A 17,876-nucleotide genomic window follows, 5' to 3' on the forward strand; every position below is an offset into this window, starting at 1 on the left:
ATAATAATATATAATATAATAATATATAAATCATACACCCAAAATCAACATATATTATATTAAAATCTTCCTATTTATTCAGTCTTCCAACTGGTTAAAATCGTGTCGAAATAAGTGTATCAGTTCACGAGTTATTCGCCGATAAATCTTCGATTTTGTATACCTGTTGAATCTCTAAATATTACACCCAAAATCATCATATAATATATTAAAATCTTCCTCTTGATTGTTTAAATCGTGTGGAAATAAGTGTATCAGTTTACGAGTTATTCGCCGTTGAATCTTTGATTTTTTATACCTGTTAAATATCGAAATATTACACCCAACTTCAACATATGATATATCAAAACCCTTCTTTTGATTCAGTCTTTCCATTGGTTCAAATCGTGTGGAAATGCGTGTGTTAGTTTACGAGTTATTCGCCGATAAATCTTCGGATTTGTATATCTGTTGAATCTCGAAATATTCCACCCAACATAACAAATGATATATCAAAATCTTCCTCTTGATTTAGTGTTTCGACTGGTTCAAATCTTGTGGTAATGCGTGTATTAGTTTACGAGTTATTCGCTGATAAATCTTCGATTTTGTATACGTGTTGAATCTACAAAAATTCCACCCAACCTCAACATATGATATATCAAAATCTTCCTTTCAAATCAATCTTTCGATTGGTTTGAATCGTGTGGGAATCCGTCTTTCAGTTTACGAGTTATTCGCCGATAAATCGACTCCAAATCAGAAAGATAGACTTTAAAAATTTTCAATTATGTTAAGACAATGTATCACGATGTATGATTACCTAGGAGGTATGTAGACGGAGGACAGACAAGATTTTACTACAAACTGAATAAAGACCCCTTTGAAACATTGAAATGATCCAGAATACAATAAAGATAAATAAATTTACATATATTTACAGAATAGTAATAGGAAGATTGATAAAAAGTGAAGGGGGCAGAATGTAGTATCGAGAAAAGTAGAGGTAGACCTAGAAAAAGTGGATAGACTAATAAAGGTGATAAAAAGAAAACTCTAAATAAAATTGAAATTCTAGTTGACAACAGGTGAAATGAAAACATTGGCTAAAATATGTATCGAAATCCTCGTCCGATTTCCGAATAGGTAGGAAAATGATGGAAAAAGAAATGAAATGTAGTTTGCAAAAATAAAATGTATTGTAAGGGTATCGCAAAAATTAATGCATAGGGTAAACACCAGCTTAGCTTGAATGTCTTGCGATGTTTTTTTATGAGTCCAACTGCATTACAAAAAGAGTGGGGTACCAACAAAACGCACTCACTCTAAATTAGTGGAATAAGAAACTTTCTAAAAAAGTAATTCGTCGACCTTAATTTCAAAGGAAATATAGTTTGCCATATTATGAGGATAGTCCCAGAAGTTCCTGGCCTGACGTAAAGATGACGGTAGTTGCTTGAAAAATACTACTGCATTTGAAAGTACATCATCGATACAGCATATGTTTCAGGTTTGAAGACACCAAGTTGCTTAGTATTTGTTTGGCAACCATCAATAGTGAACGTTTTCTATGAATGAAACAGTTGGTTATCGTTATGTGAAACAATACTTTTATTTGAAAGGCCATGTCCAACCAATATAAAAGTTGAATTTGATTCTACTCTATGTGAGACTGTTCCTTTGTTATCAACAGTAAAATATTGGTTAGTAGTGATTAAACGAGGACGAAAGACCTGCGAAGACCAGCATCGCAGTGATGGACCAAATGAGTTGACAACTCCAGAAATCCACATAGCGGTACTGGATGATCATCACCTAAAAGTGTGCGAGCTAATAGACATAGTAAGCATTTCAAAAAGTGCGGTACCTCGCATATTATCTGAAAATTTGGACAGGAGAAAGCTGTGCGCAAGATGGGTTTCGTGTTTGGAATAAAAACAACATCTTGATGATGTTTTTATCGAATGTTTGGCAATGTTTCTCAGAAAAAAAGCCGAATTCTTACACCGTTTCATAAATATGGATATTACGTGGGTCTATCACTTCACACCCGAAACAAAATAACAATCAAAACAATGGACTGAAAAGGAAGAACAAGCTCCAAAGTAGGGAAAGACCGTTCCATCTGCAGGCAAGGTCATGGCGTTGGTTTTTTGGGATGCGCGTGGGATAATTTTCGTTGACTATCTTGGAAAAAGGGAAAACTATCAACGGTTAGCATTATGCGATCTTATTGCAACGTTTGAGCGAAGAAATCAACCACAAACGGCCGTATTTAGCTAAGAAGAAAGTGTTGTTTCTTCAAGACAATGCCCCAGCTCACACATCCGTTATTGCTATGGCCAAAATAAATGAATTGCACTAGGCGCGATCTCTCACGAACGTGGATGTAAAGTACTAAAAGTAGGACACTGCTTTCTAATTTCCCTGTCCAATTTGTCTCATAATTCACTGGGTTGAAGTCGGGCAACTGTGAGCCAAATCATTACTTTCATTTTATTCTCCCTTTCAATTTTTTTCATATACTCTTTGTACAACTTTGAGGAATGTTTGAGACCGTTGGTATGCTGAAAGATACATTTTCTGCCGATCAGACGCTGGCCAGATTGTAGTAAATTTAATAGCCTTCTTTCTTCAAATCCCTTCTATTAACCAGGTCTCCTGTCACCCTTTCTCCAAAACATCTCTGAACCATCACCGAGCCTACGCTGTGTTTTACAGTCGGGATTACACATGAATCTAACATCTGTTGTCTCTGGGATCCTACTATCCTGCTAGAGATGCAATTAAATAGTATACGGACCGATCTTAAACAGCATATAAAACTGGAATAGGAGTGTACGGGCAAAAAGCCAAAGACTTTGAAAGCCTGGGCAACACACCAAGGAAGAAAAATAAAGTTAGCCTACAATGGATTCCAGGACTCACCAGAATGAAGAGAAATGAAATAGCTGATAATGTCATTAAAGCTGGGCAGAGAAGCTCTTCATGGGATATGAATTCTTCTGTGGTATCAGCTACAGAACAATGGAAAGAACACTGGAAAAGTAGGTAAATAGGAGCAAAACTAATTATTGAAATGGGCTGAGACAAGCAAATACTCTCCTGGGAAACTATAACCAGAGAAGATCTACTGAATATATCAACCTAAGAATCTCTATGAATACTAACACCTATTGGGGCACTGTTGCCTCAACAAACACCTGAAGATGTTAGACTTAGCAGATAATACAACGTGCAGATTTTTTTTCATAGACGACGAAACCTCTATTCACATTCTTTCGAAGTGTGAAATACTACGGAACTCCAGAGCACTACTCTTGGGAGCGTATGGAATAGAAGACGAAGATCTCTGGCAATTAAAGACATCCGACATTCTAGACTTTTTAAAAGGAGTGGGTTCCCAGTATCACAGCAAGAAAGTGGGACACAATAGATCCTTTGGGTCGAAGTATATATGATATCCTGAATGACACACATACATACATACTCCTTAACTCCAGTACCATTGTCTTCCTGCCACCTTCTTGACAGTATTTGTAACACGGGAAAATCGACATTGATGAATTTATTAAAAAAATATGAGCATCATAATCCACCTAACAATACGGAAGTTATGATATAGGATGGATACTTTATATTTCAATGATGTAAATTATACCATTTAGTTCTGGAAATATTTCAAGACAAGTGCTGCAAATGATATGAGCTGAGATCATTGTTGTTTTTGAACAGTACACTATTGCATCGACTACACTCGAGTACGATGCACAAAGCAAATATACTCCACTATCGAAGGTCTTAACTAAAGACAAAAAACGACTTTTCAGTTGAGTTTGAGAACATTAATTTGAAAGAAACACAAGAACTATTTATTATTGATAGTTGAAAAAATTATCGCATGTGGCCATATTTTAACGACAAAACTGATTATATAAAATCAGATGGTTTTTATAAATACCTACACTGTTAGTTATTGAAAAGTGAAAACTTATAGCCACCTCTTTAATACCCGCCTCATGTTTGTCAGATAAATATCGATGCAAATATGACATTCCTTGTTCCAAAACTGACGTGTTAATATTTATGTTACCAACATGGTTAGTAATACTAGAACATTTCGCGTTTGCAATAAAGTTGGTGCTGGGAAAAATTGAATTATGTGAAGCATTAGTGATCTCATGTGAAAGCAGCATTTCAAATATTTAACAAATTCATATAAAGTAATTTCAGCTCAGCCTTTTTGAGAAAAATACCAAAGCATATTTTCTCAATAATGGGCTAATTAAAAGACTACACTGAGAGATTCTTCAGGATCATCGGATGATAGCGAAGAGTCTCTTATTACCATTGATGAGGAAAGATTATTTTAAAAAATATACAAATTCTCATACTTCGTTTCAAAATGTTCTAATAGAGTATTGATGGTTCTTCTCTATCACAGATCAGAACTCTATCACCAATTTTTGAGAGTATGTTACATTGCACAAAATTGTTCATTTGCCTACCCTAGATTCCAAATGATGAGTCTTCAGTTCATGACTGGAAATAAATCGATAACCAGTATGAATTAGTCTGGTTCTCTAGAAGGTAGCTACCAAAATCAATTAACCAACAAAAGTTAGAAGAAGTTGAAATGGTTTGTGGGTCTTTATGAAAAGAGTGTGAGAATATTTTATAATAGGATTAAAACGTCAACTCAATGTCATATATGAAATAACGTCATAATTATTTGCGATATGAACGTTAAATGACGTATCATTAAGGAGTTATCAATTATACGTCAAAGACTTGTAAACAAAAATTCATGATTTATAAATGTCAAAATTCGGAAGTCTACAATTTTAAACATCATAATATACAAATTTTAACTATGGCTGATCCTAATTTAGTAACAACTTGCAATTTTCATGGACAAGAGTTTCTGTTTAAAATGAACATAATCGGCAATAATTTAGAAATATTGATTACGGATAAAAGTTCTGGAGAAGAATGGCAATGTAGTTATGATGCCACATGTAAGTTTTAGTGGACATATTTTCTTTACGTAAAATTATGAAGCAGCAGATAATAATAATAATTATAATATAATCAAAAATGCAACTCGGTATGTTCAGTTTAACGGATGTATAATTTAGAAAATATATTGAACTATTAGAAAGTAGAAGATTTATATGATACAACAGTGAAAATTTGGATTATCTATATTCAAGCGAGAAATTTGATTCTTAAATCTTGAAAATAAGACTTTTTGTTGAAATTATTATGTTCAGATATAATGTTCTGTTTGAATCAGTTTTAAACATCGCTTATTAATGAACGATAGTCTATTTTTGTTAGCTTAAAAATTACATAGAAAAACTTTGATCGCCAGTTTTGTTCGCGGGTCATATTCCCAATCACTTTAGGAACGATCGCATCTGCTGTTTCAAAATTGTCGGTCCCTAAACTGATTCAATATTTGACCTACTGACAAAGCTATTGCTCCTCTATTCCTAATCAATGAAGATCATATCAGCTTAAACAGAAAATAGTTATAAAAGGTCACCAAGGAGTAACGCTTAAACCATCTTGGCCGAATCCAGACCGTCATGATTAGATGCTATGCGATAAGCTAGTTGAAACTGTAGGGACTAATCTTCTGTAAATGATAAGCTTTTAGTAATTAACATTTTAGTCACCTGTGATGAAGCATCATATCCACCAAAATGTAGTAATTTGTAAACTGCTTATTACCCGAAGAATTAGTTTCTCGAGGTAATATCATAACATAATTTGGTTATCGAAACGCGCGTCAGACAGTGTAATTGTGAGTGTTGGTGTAAACAGTGTATTCAATATGAATATCGCCAACGGTTCCAGAAATTCCAACTGTTCTTTTCTGTTGAAATAATATCAGGACATATAATATTTCGCCCTTAGCTTCAGGAACAAAATTTAGCAAATTTCACAGAATTAGACTTCTTCGATTGTTTCAGACCTGGGGTCTTATTCCATGTTTCCGATTTCTTCACGTTTTCCAACATTTTTATTAGCATGACTTGCTGACTTGTTGGGAAACCTATGAAAGGTGGTCCTATGGAAGTAACTGTCCCTCCTTTTTCCGCCAGATGATCGGTTTGTGGATTGCCGTGTACTCCGATGTAGCCAGGTCTGCTCCCTTTGCATTAAAAGATTCGATGGAGTATAATACTAGCTTGAATTAGTGCTTGTAAGGCTATTCCACTGTCTGATAGTATGAATATCTTTGCATTGAGATAGTTACTACGTAACGAGCTGCACATGTAAGGATAGCGTATGTTTCCACCTGGAAAATGGAAGATTCTGAGTCCATTGACTGGACCTGGACCATATATTTCTGCCCCAACTTGTCCATTTTAGAGACATTTGTCTATTGCGTCGACTTGTTCTATAAATTTATAGTTTTTAGTAAAGCTACTTCGTGATCATATCTATGGACACCTCCCCATTACCTCCCCTATACTCTAAATAATTTAATGTAGATAATATAATATTTGTATGACTAATGTTGTTTATCTTTTATGTAATTTTCTGAATAATCAACTTTTTGATACTTGGTATTTTCTTTACATTTGTTTATTTGTTATAGATATAGAAAATTTGACACACAAAACCGGAAATTTTAAGCAATTTGATATTTTTATAGCTATGATCAAATCAGGACTGTTAAGGGTAAGTCTTGAAATATTATTACTTCAATAACTAGAGCATAATCTCTACTTCATCTGATACCCTTAATAATTATTTTGTGAATGTAGCCAAAAATTTATCAAATTCTTTAACTCCTTCTTATGATCTTCTTTATGTCTGTAGTTTTAGCAGAGCTTCGCTGTACAATTAATGACATCAAAAATAAAGACTCACGTGGAACTGATGGACTTACATTAATAAATATTTTTGAGTCTGCCCGATCGTACATCCAATCACCTTACCACTTCAGTAAACGTTTCAATTCAAAATGGTACTTTTCCCAATTGCCTTAAGACGGCTTTAATTATGTCTCTGCATAAAGGAGGAGATAAAAATAAAGCATAAAGCATATCGCCAATTGCACTCCTTCCCATGTCTAAGATCATAGAAAGATTGGTCAAAAAGAGGCTTTTATCATTTATGTATAAATATAAAATACTTACTACCCATCAATTTGGGTTTTTAAGTAACTAATGCTAAATAACTGATATCTACTCTAGCCTAAGCAGCCATCACTAAACTGCAACAACTTTTTGTGATTTTTCTAAGGTTTTCGTTTGTGTTAATCATAATATTGCGGGAGGAACACCTCTCGCATGGTTCAAGTCATACCTTACCAACAGAAGTCAGCTTGTAAGGGTTGATACAACAATGTCTTCTTGCAAGCAAGGCTAAGAACTAGCCCCTGTTTTCTTCTGTTTATAAACAACATCGCCTATGTAGACATCAGTGGTAAAATATGTCTTTTTGCAGACTTCTTTGATAGATTGAAAATTTTAGGTCATCCTTCTTTATTTCTTTGAATCCGTTTGCCTAATTCATAAGAACACTTATCCAAATTCGACCTTTACCTATCTACTCCACGTTCAGAATTAGTTGAGGGCTCAATACTTCACAATACAACACAATAATACACAATCACTTGCCAATTGAAATCAAATCTATAACATATTTTCCCACATTTCGCAATATGAGGGCATATTTACTGGAAACTGTATTTAATTCCGGGCATGCTGGATAGTGGTTTAATTTTGCTAATAGATTTATATACTAATTATTACCTATAATTTAGTTACTTATTATGGTTTACTTCTGTACATTCAAATTTTTATTTTATTTACTTATTTTTATGTTTGTTTTTTAGTTTTTACAAGCGTTTGTCTACAGCATTTATCTCTCTCTCTCTCTTTCTCTCTCTCTCACTCTGTATCCAATAATTCGACTATGAAAATTTTAAAATGAATTATTGTGACAAAAATACCAACAGCAAATCAATTGGGCGATTATACGAGGTTTGTATCAATAGTAGCGAGCCTATCTTCAAATCTTTGTTGTTATTATCCTTTATCATAGGTTGAATAACAGTATTAATTTGATTGAATATGTTCAAGCGGTGTTTCTACTTTTCGAAGCAATCCTCTATGTCGAAATAACCTTTATTGCATTTATCGCATTAGTTTCAACCGGCCTTTTGACATCAAGCGGCAATTCTTCCTTGTTTACTTAATAAATAATAATCACACGAATAACTTCAAAATCTTACTTAGATGTATAGCAAATTAGTCCATTGAAAAGTTACATTTTTTGGGCTTAGGGTGTATTTGTGAGAAGAAGTGAAATCCAGGTTTGTGGGTTTTCATCCCTCGTCTCACGGCCACTATCATGGTAAAAAGGATACAAATGGTTGTCATGGTTCACCTATATAAATTATAGTTTCATACAAAAAAATACAGTTTTTGTTGCAAATCAAATACCCTCATTTTATAAAAAACGTCATATCAGACCATTTTTATTTAGAGAATTTTGAATTTTCATACTAAACTTTTATTTATTAATTTAGGTTTCACATTGCTGTGAAGAAAATATTATTCTCCAACTTCTATTTCTATAAATAAATATTAATGATTTACAATAATTTTATCGAATAATGTTCGTCTTGATATTTCTCCTTTAATCGTTCAAAGATTGTATGCTTCTCCTTTAATCTATTTTATTAAATTAGCCTTTGAGATTTGGCACTATTCACTATTTTTAAGTGAATTAGAATATTTCTGTATTAATATTATTTTTGCGCTCAACCTTTTTTTGTCACATTATATTTTAGAAAACGGTTGCTTGCTGTAGTATTTACACTTAGCTCCAACATCTACTATCGCTATCGGCTTGTACGCGGATTACTTTCATCCTGCCAACACTTCCTCATAAACGAAGCAATTTTTCACCAAATATTTGAAACTTTTTATACCCAAAATGAACTGCTGCTGAAATACATTATAAACACACATTATACTAATTCTTAAGTCACTTCACTAATTCGAAAACTTCAATCCTCTTCACTCTTCTCGTCGTTCATAGAAAATTTCACTATAGTTTTTATTCAACATTATCCATATCCAGATACTTTTGGAGGCTACTATTTCAAATGTAATAATATAATGCAGCTCCATAATTGAATACCATACAACCAGATGGGTTGGAATGTATATTTGAGAAGCATAAGCTTGTATACAGAGAGTTGATCCCTCTTCCTTGACACATAAACATTTAGCTGCATTTGTAAATGTGTTTTAATTATGTTTATAAGTATATGTTGTTGGAATCTATTGATGAATTCCAGCACACTGCCCCGTGACATCACTACAATAATTATCACAAGACCAAAATAGGCTTGCTCTTGTTCAAGTGTCTCTTTCAGATATAGGATTCTAAAATATCTAATATAATTAAGAAAGCACAAAAATTTTGGAAAAAAATATATTCATTTTTCAATTTCCTTTTAGCTCAATACACTTTTCCCAGCGATGTTCAATAAGTTCGATATCCTTTTTATAATAACAATCGTCATGCTCCACAAAATTGCATTAACTGCCGACATCACCGCTTCATTGTTGGATGGAAATATCTTCACGACACCATGTTTGTTGCATTGTGAGCAAACGCAGCTCCCATCTTGCGCACCAGCACACACACAATTTCCCTTGAGACGAGCCCGTCCCTCTAGGCATCCACCCCCGGATAAATCCACGAGTGGGTGCGAAGAAGAACATTCCAACCACCCCCTGTCATTTCGACAGGTCCTCATCCTCTTTCACGTCGCAGTTTCGCGTGTAGACTCCTTCCTCTCCCCTGAGGTCTATGGGAGATTCTGGGATGTATTATCTTTTTGTTAAGAGATTAGCCTGTTGGCTATACACTCTTGGCTTCTTGGTCTGGATGTCTTCGTATATGTGTATGTGTTTCGCTGCCTCGGGTAAACCTCTTCCTACCTCCTACCGGTAGGAAAGGATCTAATCCGAGTGGTCCTTCCCCTTCTCTATAGCTGTCCCCGATGTATAACTCTGCATTTACTTATGAAACGCAGAGTTACCGTGTCGGGGGGTGTCCTCTTGTGGGTTGTCTCTGAAAACCTAGGATTGTGGATAGGGAAATTTTTTTTTGTTTGTTTTTTTGTGTTTTTTTGTGTTTTTTTTTTGTGTATTTTTTTTTCTACTTTTTAGACTAACCTAACCTACTACTACTACTAATCTAACTTAACCTACTTTACCTATCCATCCAATTGTCTTCTGGGCCTCTTGTGTTTCTTGTAGTCTTCCTTAGTGTATCTTATGAATTCCTTCAATTCTTCGTTGGGGTGAGTTGCCAACTCCTCGAATAGCTTTACTGCCCTATGGTCCACAATGTCTAGAACTTTTTCAGGTCCCGTTTCTCCGTATATTTCCCCGTTACTTGTTGTCCAGTGAACATTTAGTGCTTGTCTCAGCGTTATGTTTTGTTGAGCCTGTAGTTTCTTCCTGTTTGTTTTGCACGTGTGTCCCCAGGCAACAGAGGCGTACGTTATAATCGGTATTATTATACTCCTGATAAATCTGAGTTTTGTTTCCGTCTTCAACTTGCTTCTTCTACCGATTAATCCGCATAGTCTTGCTCTCGGTTGTCTCACTTTATCAACAATGTTTTCCACGTGTTCGTTGAAAATGAGACTTTGGTCTAGTGTTAAGCTTAGGTATTTGGCCTTTTTTGTCCACTGGATTTCTTCGTTGTTAATTTTTATTTTCGGTCGGGTTGATGGCTCCTTTTTTTCTTGAAGAGAAATGCTTGGCTTTTCTCGCAATTGACTTGTCTTTTCCATGTTTTGCACCATTCGTCCATCTCTTTTGCAGCGTTTTGAGTATTTTCGTGATGTTTTTCACCTTAACGCATCTCGTTGCTATTGCGGTGTCGTCCGCATATAGCGCTGTCAAGGTGTTCTCCGTTTTCGGGATATCTGCTGTGTATATGTTATACAGCAATGGTGATAGTACCGCTCCTTGCGGTACTCCCGCCTGCTGCTCTTCATTTGCAACCTTCACATGAAACTTCCTGTCTTTGAGGTACGTGCTCAGGAGTTTTATGAGCGGTTTTGTGTATCCTGCCTCTTTCATCTTGTAAAGCAAGCCCTCGTGCCATACTCGGTCTAAGGCTTTGCTTACGTCTAGGAAGATAACCCCTGTGGATTCTTTCTGGTTGAAACCTTGAGTAGTATATTCTACTAGTCTCAAGATTTGTTGTTCGGTGCTGTGATTTTTCCTGAAGCCGAATTGTTCCTCTGATATTGTATTTAGTGTCTTTGTTTGTTCGTTCAGAATCCTCAGTATCACTCTCTCTGCGATTTTATTCATGGCAGGTAGCAAACTTATCGGTCTGTAGCTTTGGGGGAAAGTGGGGTCTTTCCCGGGTTTTCTCAGCATGATAATGTCTGCTTGTTTCCATCTCGATGGGAAGTGTTTTGTCTTCAGCATGCCACTTATTATGTTCGAAAGATATGCCATACCTTTTTTTGGCATGTTTTTCAGAGCTCTGTTTGAGATTCCGTCTACTCCAGGTGCTTTCCTTGCTGATGCGAACCTAAGTAATTCCTTCACTTCCATCGGTGTTGCGAATCCTAGGCTTTCTTGATCGTCCTCGTCTCCTGGGTATCCGTTGATGTTTTCTTCTATCATGTCTGAGAGGTCCATATCTTCGTCGGGATGTTCGTTCAGTGTAAACTGAAGTTCCATCGTGTTTTTCAGCTCTTCTGCTTTCTCTTTATCTGTATACGCCATCCCGTTCCTTCCGTGTATTGGGGGCATTGGTTTTCTTTCTTCTCTTAAGACTTTAGATATGTTCCATAATCCGGGTTTTTGCGGATCTAGTTCGTTTATCCTTCTGTTCCATTCCTCGCTTCTGTGCTCCTGTAGTTATTCTTGAATTTCCTGTTTCATTTCCCTGACTCTCCTCCTTTCTTCTGGATTTTGTGTTCTTTGCGCTCTTCTAGCTATTCGGTTTTTCTCTCTAATCAGATTTTTCAGATCGTCGCTTATATTTTTGAATCTGCCGTATTTGTCTGGTACGGTCATTGGGGTACTTCGTTCTATCGCTTCTGATAGTGCTTCTACGAAGGAACAGACCTGTTCTTCTAGCATCTCCTTGCTTTTTATTTCCGTGATTGGTCCTAACTGCTGTCCTGTTAGCCTTCTGAAGTTGTCCCAGTTGGGCCTTCCTCCTCCTAAGTGTATCATTTCACGAGCTATTGGCCGATAAATCTTCGATTCTGTATACCTGTTGAATCTCGAAATATTCCACCCAGCCTCAACATATGATATATCAAAACTCATCTTGATTCAGTGTTTCGATTGGTTCAAATCGTGTGTAAATAAGTGTATCATTTTACGAGTTATGCGCCGATAAATCTTCGATTTTGTATACCTGTTGAATCTCGAAATATTACACCCAACTTCACCATATGATATATCAAAACACTCCTCTGGCTCCAGTGTTTCGATTTGTTCAAATCGTGTGGAAATAAGTGTATCATTTTACGAGTTATTCGCCGATAAATCTTCGATTTTTTATACGTGTTGAATCTCGAAATATTACACCCAACCTCAACATATGATATATTAAAATCTTCCTTTTGTTTCAGTCTTTCGATTGGTTCAAGTCGTGTGGAAATAAGTGTATCAGTTTACGAGTTATTTGCCGATAAATATTCGATTTTGTATACCTGTTGAATCTCTAAATATTACACCAAAAATCAACATATGATATATTAAAATCTTCCTCTTGATTCAGACTTCCGACTGGTTTAAATCGTGTGGAAATAAGTGTATCGGCTTACGTGTTATTCGCCATTGAATCTTCGATTTCTTATACCTGTTAAATCTCGAAATATCACACCCAACTTCAACATATGATATATCAAAACCCTCCTCTTGATTCAGTTTTTCGATTGGTTCAAATCGTGTGGAAATGCGTTTGTAAGTTTACGAGTTAATCGCCGATAAATCTTCGGATTTGTATATCTTTTGAATCTCGAAATATCCCACCCAACATCAACATATGATATATCAAAATCTTCCTCTTGATTCAGTCTTTCGATTGGTTCAAGTCGTGTGGAAATAAGTGTATCAGTTTACGAAATATTCGCCGTTAAATCTTCGATTCTGTATACCTGTTAAATCTCTAAATATTACACCCAAAATCAACATATTATATATTAAAATCTTCCTATTGATTCAGTCTCCCGACTGGTTTAAATCGTGTGGAAATAAGTGTATCAGTTTACGAGTTATTCGCCGTTAAATCTTCGATTTATAATAATATATAAATTTATAATAATATATAATAATATATAATAATATATAATATAATAATATATAAATCATACACCCAAAATCAACATATATTATATTAAAATCTTCCTATTTATTCAGTCTTCCAACTGGTTAAAATCGTGTCGAAATAAGTGTATCAGTTCACGAGTTATTCGCCGATAAATCTTCGATTTTGTATACCTGTTGAATCTCTAAATATTACACCCAAAATCATCATATAATATATTAAAATCTTCCTCTTGATTGTTTAAATCGTGTGGAAATAAGTGTATCAGTTTACGAGTTATTCGCCGTTGAATCTTTGATTTTTTATACCTGTTAAATATCGAAATATTACACCCAACTTCAACATATGATATATCAAAACCCTTCTTTTGATTCAGTCTTTCCATTGGTTCAAATCGTGTGGAAATGCGTGTGTTAGTTTACGAGTTATTCGCCGATAAATCTTCGGATTTGTATATCTGTTGAATCTCGAAATATTCCACCCAACATAACAAATGATATATCAAAATCTTCCTCTTGATTTAGTGTTTCGACTGGTTCAAATCTTGTGGTAATGCGTGTATTAGTTTACGAGTTATTCGCTGATAAATCTTCGATTTTGTATACGTGTTGAATCTACAAAAATTCCACCCAACCTCAACATATGATATATCAAAATCTTCCTTTCAAATCAATCTTTCGATTGGTTTGAATCGTGTGGGAATCCGTCTTTCAGTTTACGAGTTATTCGCCGATAAATCGACTCCAAATCAGAAAGATAGACTTTAAAAATTTTCAATTATGTTAAGACAATGTATCACGATGTATGATTACCTAGGAGGTATGTAGACGGAGGACAGACAAGATTTTACTACAAACTGAATAAAGACCCCTTTGAAACATTGAAATGATCCAGAATACAATAAAGATAAATAAATTTACATATATTTACAGAATAGTAATAGGAAGATTGATAAAAAGTGAAGGGGGCAGAATGTAGTATCGAGAAAAGTAGAGGTAGACCTAGAAAAAGTGGATAGACTAATAAAGGTGATAAAAAGAAAACTCTAAATAAAATTGAAATTCTAGTTGACAACAGGTGAAATGAAAACATTGGCTAAAATATGTATCGAAATCCTCGTCCGATTTCCGAATAGGTAGGAAAATGATGGAAAAAGAAATGAAATGTAGTTTGCAAAAATAAAATGTATTGTAAGGGTATCGCAAAAATTAATGCATAGGGTAAACACCAGCTTAGCTTGAATGTCTTGCGATGTTTTTTTATGAGTCCAACTGCATTACAAAAAGAGTGGGGTACCAACAAAACGCACTCACTCTAAATTAGTGGAATAAGAAACTTTCTAAAAAAGTAATTCGTCGACCTTAATTTCAAAGGAAATATAGTTTGCCATATTATGAGGATAGTCCCAGAAGTTCCTGGCCTGACGTAAAGATGACGGTAGTTGCTTGAAAAATACTACTGCATTTGAAAGTACATCATCGATACAGCATATGTTTCAGGTTTGAAGACACCAAGTTGCTTAGTATTTGTTTGGCAACCATCAATAGTGAACGTTTTCTATGAATGAAACAGTTGGTTATCGTTATGTGAAACAATACTTTTATTTGAAAGGCCATGTCCAACCAATATAAAAGTTGAATTTGATTCTACTCTATGTGAGACTGTTCCTTTGTTATCAACAGTAAAATATTGGTTAGTAGTGATTAAACGAGGACGAAAGACCTGCGAAGACCAGCATCGCAGTGATGGACCAAATGAGTTGACAACTCCAGAAATCCACATAGCGGTACTGGATGATCATCACCTAAAAGTGTGCGAGCTAATAGACATAGTAAGCATTTCAAAAAGTGCGGTACCTCGCATATTATCTGAAAATTTGGACAGGAGAAAGCTGTGCGCAAGATGGGTTTCGTGTTTGGAATAAAAACAACATCTTGATGATGTTTTTATCGAATGTTTGGCAATGTTTCTCAGAAAAAAAGCCGAATTCTTACACCGTTTCATAAATATGGATATTACGTGGGTCTATCACTTCACACCCGAAACAAAATAACAATCAAAACAATGGACTGAAAAGGAAGAACAAGCTCCAAAGTAGGGAAAGACCGTTCCATCTGCAGGCAAGGTCATGGCGTTGGTTTTTTGGGATGCGCGTGGGATAATTTTCGTTGACTATCTTGGAAAAAGGGAAAACTATCAACGGTTAGCATTATGCGATCTTATTGCAACGTTTGAGCGAAGAAATCAACCACAAACGGCCGTATTTAGCTAAGAAGAAAGTGTTGTTTCTTCAAGACAATGCCCCAGCTCACACATCCGTTATTGCTATGGCCAAAATAAATGAATTGCACTAGGCGCGATCTCTCACGAACGTGGATGTAAAGTACTAAAAGTAGGACACTGCTTTCTAATTTCCCTGTCCAATTTGTCTCATAATTCACTGGGTTGAAGTCGGGCAACTGTGAGCCAAATCATTACTTTCATTTTATTCTCCCTTTCAATTTTTTTCATATACTCTTTGTACAACTTTGAGGAATGTTTGAGACCGTTGGTATGCTGAAAGATACATTTTCTGCCGATCAGACGCTGGCCAGATTGTAGTAAATTTAATAGCCTTCTTTCTTCAAATCCCTTCTATTAACCAGGTCTCCTGTCACCCTTTCTCCAAAACATCTCTGAACCATCACCGAGCCTACGCTGTGTTTTACAGTCGGGATTACACATGAATCTAACATCTGTTGTCTCTGGGATCCTACTATCCTGCTAGAGATGCAATTAAATAGTATACGGACCGATCTTAAACAGCATATAAAACTGGAATAGGAGTGTACGGGCAAAAAGCCAAAGACTTTGAAAGCCTGGGCAACACACCAAGGAAGAAAAATAAAGTTAGCCTACAATGGATTCCAGGACTCACCAGAATGAAGAGAAATGAAATAGCTGATAATGTCATTAAAGCTGGGCAGAGAAGCTCTTCATGGGATATGAATTCTTCTGTGGTATCAGCTACAGAACAATGGAAAGAACACTGGAAAAGTAGGTAAATAGGAGCAAAACTAATTATTGAAATGGGCTGAGACAAGCAAATACTCTCCTGGGAAACTATAACCAGAGAAGATCTACTGAATATATCAACCTAAGAATCTCTATGAATACTAACACCTATTGGGGCACTGTTGCCTCAACAAACACCTGAAGATGTTAGACTTAGCAGATAATACAACGTGCAGATTTTTTTTCATAGACGACGAAACCTCTATTCACATTCTTTCGAAGTGTGAAATACTACGGAACTCCAGAGCACTACTCTTGGGAGCGTATGGAATAGAAGACGAAGATCTCTGGCAATTAAAGACATCCGACATTCTAGACTTTTTAAAAGGAGTGGGTTCCCAGTATCACAGCAAGAAAGTGGGACACAATAGATCCTTTGGGTCGAAGTATATATGATATCCTGAATGACACACATACATACATACTCCTTAACTCCAGTACCATTGTCTTCCTGCCACCTTCTTGACAGTATTTGTAACACGGGAAAATCGACATTGATGAATTTATTAAAAAAATATGAGCATCATAATCCACCTAACAATACGGAAGTTATGATATAGGATGGATACTTTATATTTCAATGATGTAAATTATACCATTTAGTTCTGGAAATATTTCAAGACAAGTGCTGCAAATGATATGAGCTGAGATCATTGTTGTTTTTGAACAGTACACTATTGCATCGACTACACTCGAGTACGATGCACAAAGCAAATATACTCCACTATCGAAGGTCTTAACTAAAGACAAAAAACGACTTTTCAGTTGAGTTTGAGAACATTAATTTGAAAGAAACACAAGAACTATTTATTATTGATAGTTGAAAAAATTATCGCATGTGGCCATATTTTAACGACAAAACTGATTATATAAAATCAGATGGTTTTTATAAATACCTACACTGTTAGTTATTGAAAAGTGAAAACTTATAGCCACCTCTTTAATACCCGCCTCATGTTTGTCAGATAAATATCGATGCAAATATGACATTCCTTGTTCCAAAACTGACGTGTTAATATTTATGTTACCAACATGGTTAGTAATACTAGAACATTTCGCGTTTGCAATAAAGTTGGTGCTGGGAAAAATTGAATTATGTGAAGCATTAGTGATCTCATGTGAAAGCAGCATTTCAAATATTTAACAAATTCATATAAAGTAATTTCAGCTCAGCCTTTTTGAGAAAAATACCAAAGCATATTTTCTCAATAATGGGCTAATTAAAAGACTACACTGAGAGATTCTTCAGGATCATCGGATGATAGCGAAGAGTCTCTTATTACCATTGATGAGGAAAGATTATTTTAAAAAATATACAAATTCTCATACTTCGTTTCAAAATGTTCTAATAGAGTATTGATGGTTCTTCTCTATCACAGATCAGAACTCTATCACCAATTTTTGAGAGTATGTTACATTGCACAAAATTGTTCATTTGCCTACCCTAGATTCCAAATGATGAGTCTTCAGTTCATGACTGGAAATAAATCGAT

The sequence above is a fragment of the Diorhabda sublineata genome, chromosome 5 (genome assembly GCF_026230105.1).
Source record: "Diorhabda sublineata isolate icDioSubl1.1 chromosome 5, icDioSubl1.1, whole genome shotgun sequence".
Lineage (NCBI taxonomy): Eukaryota > Metazoa > Arthropoda > Insecta > Coleoptera > Chrysomelidae > Diorhabda > Diorhabda sublineata.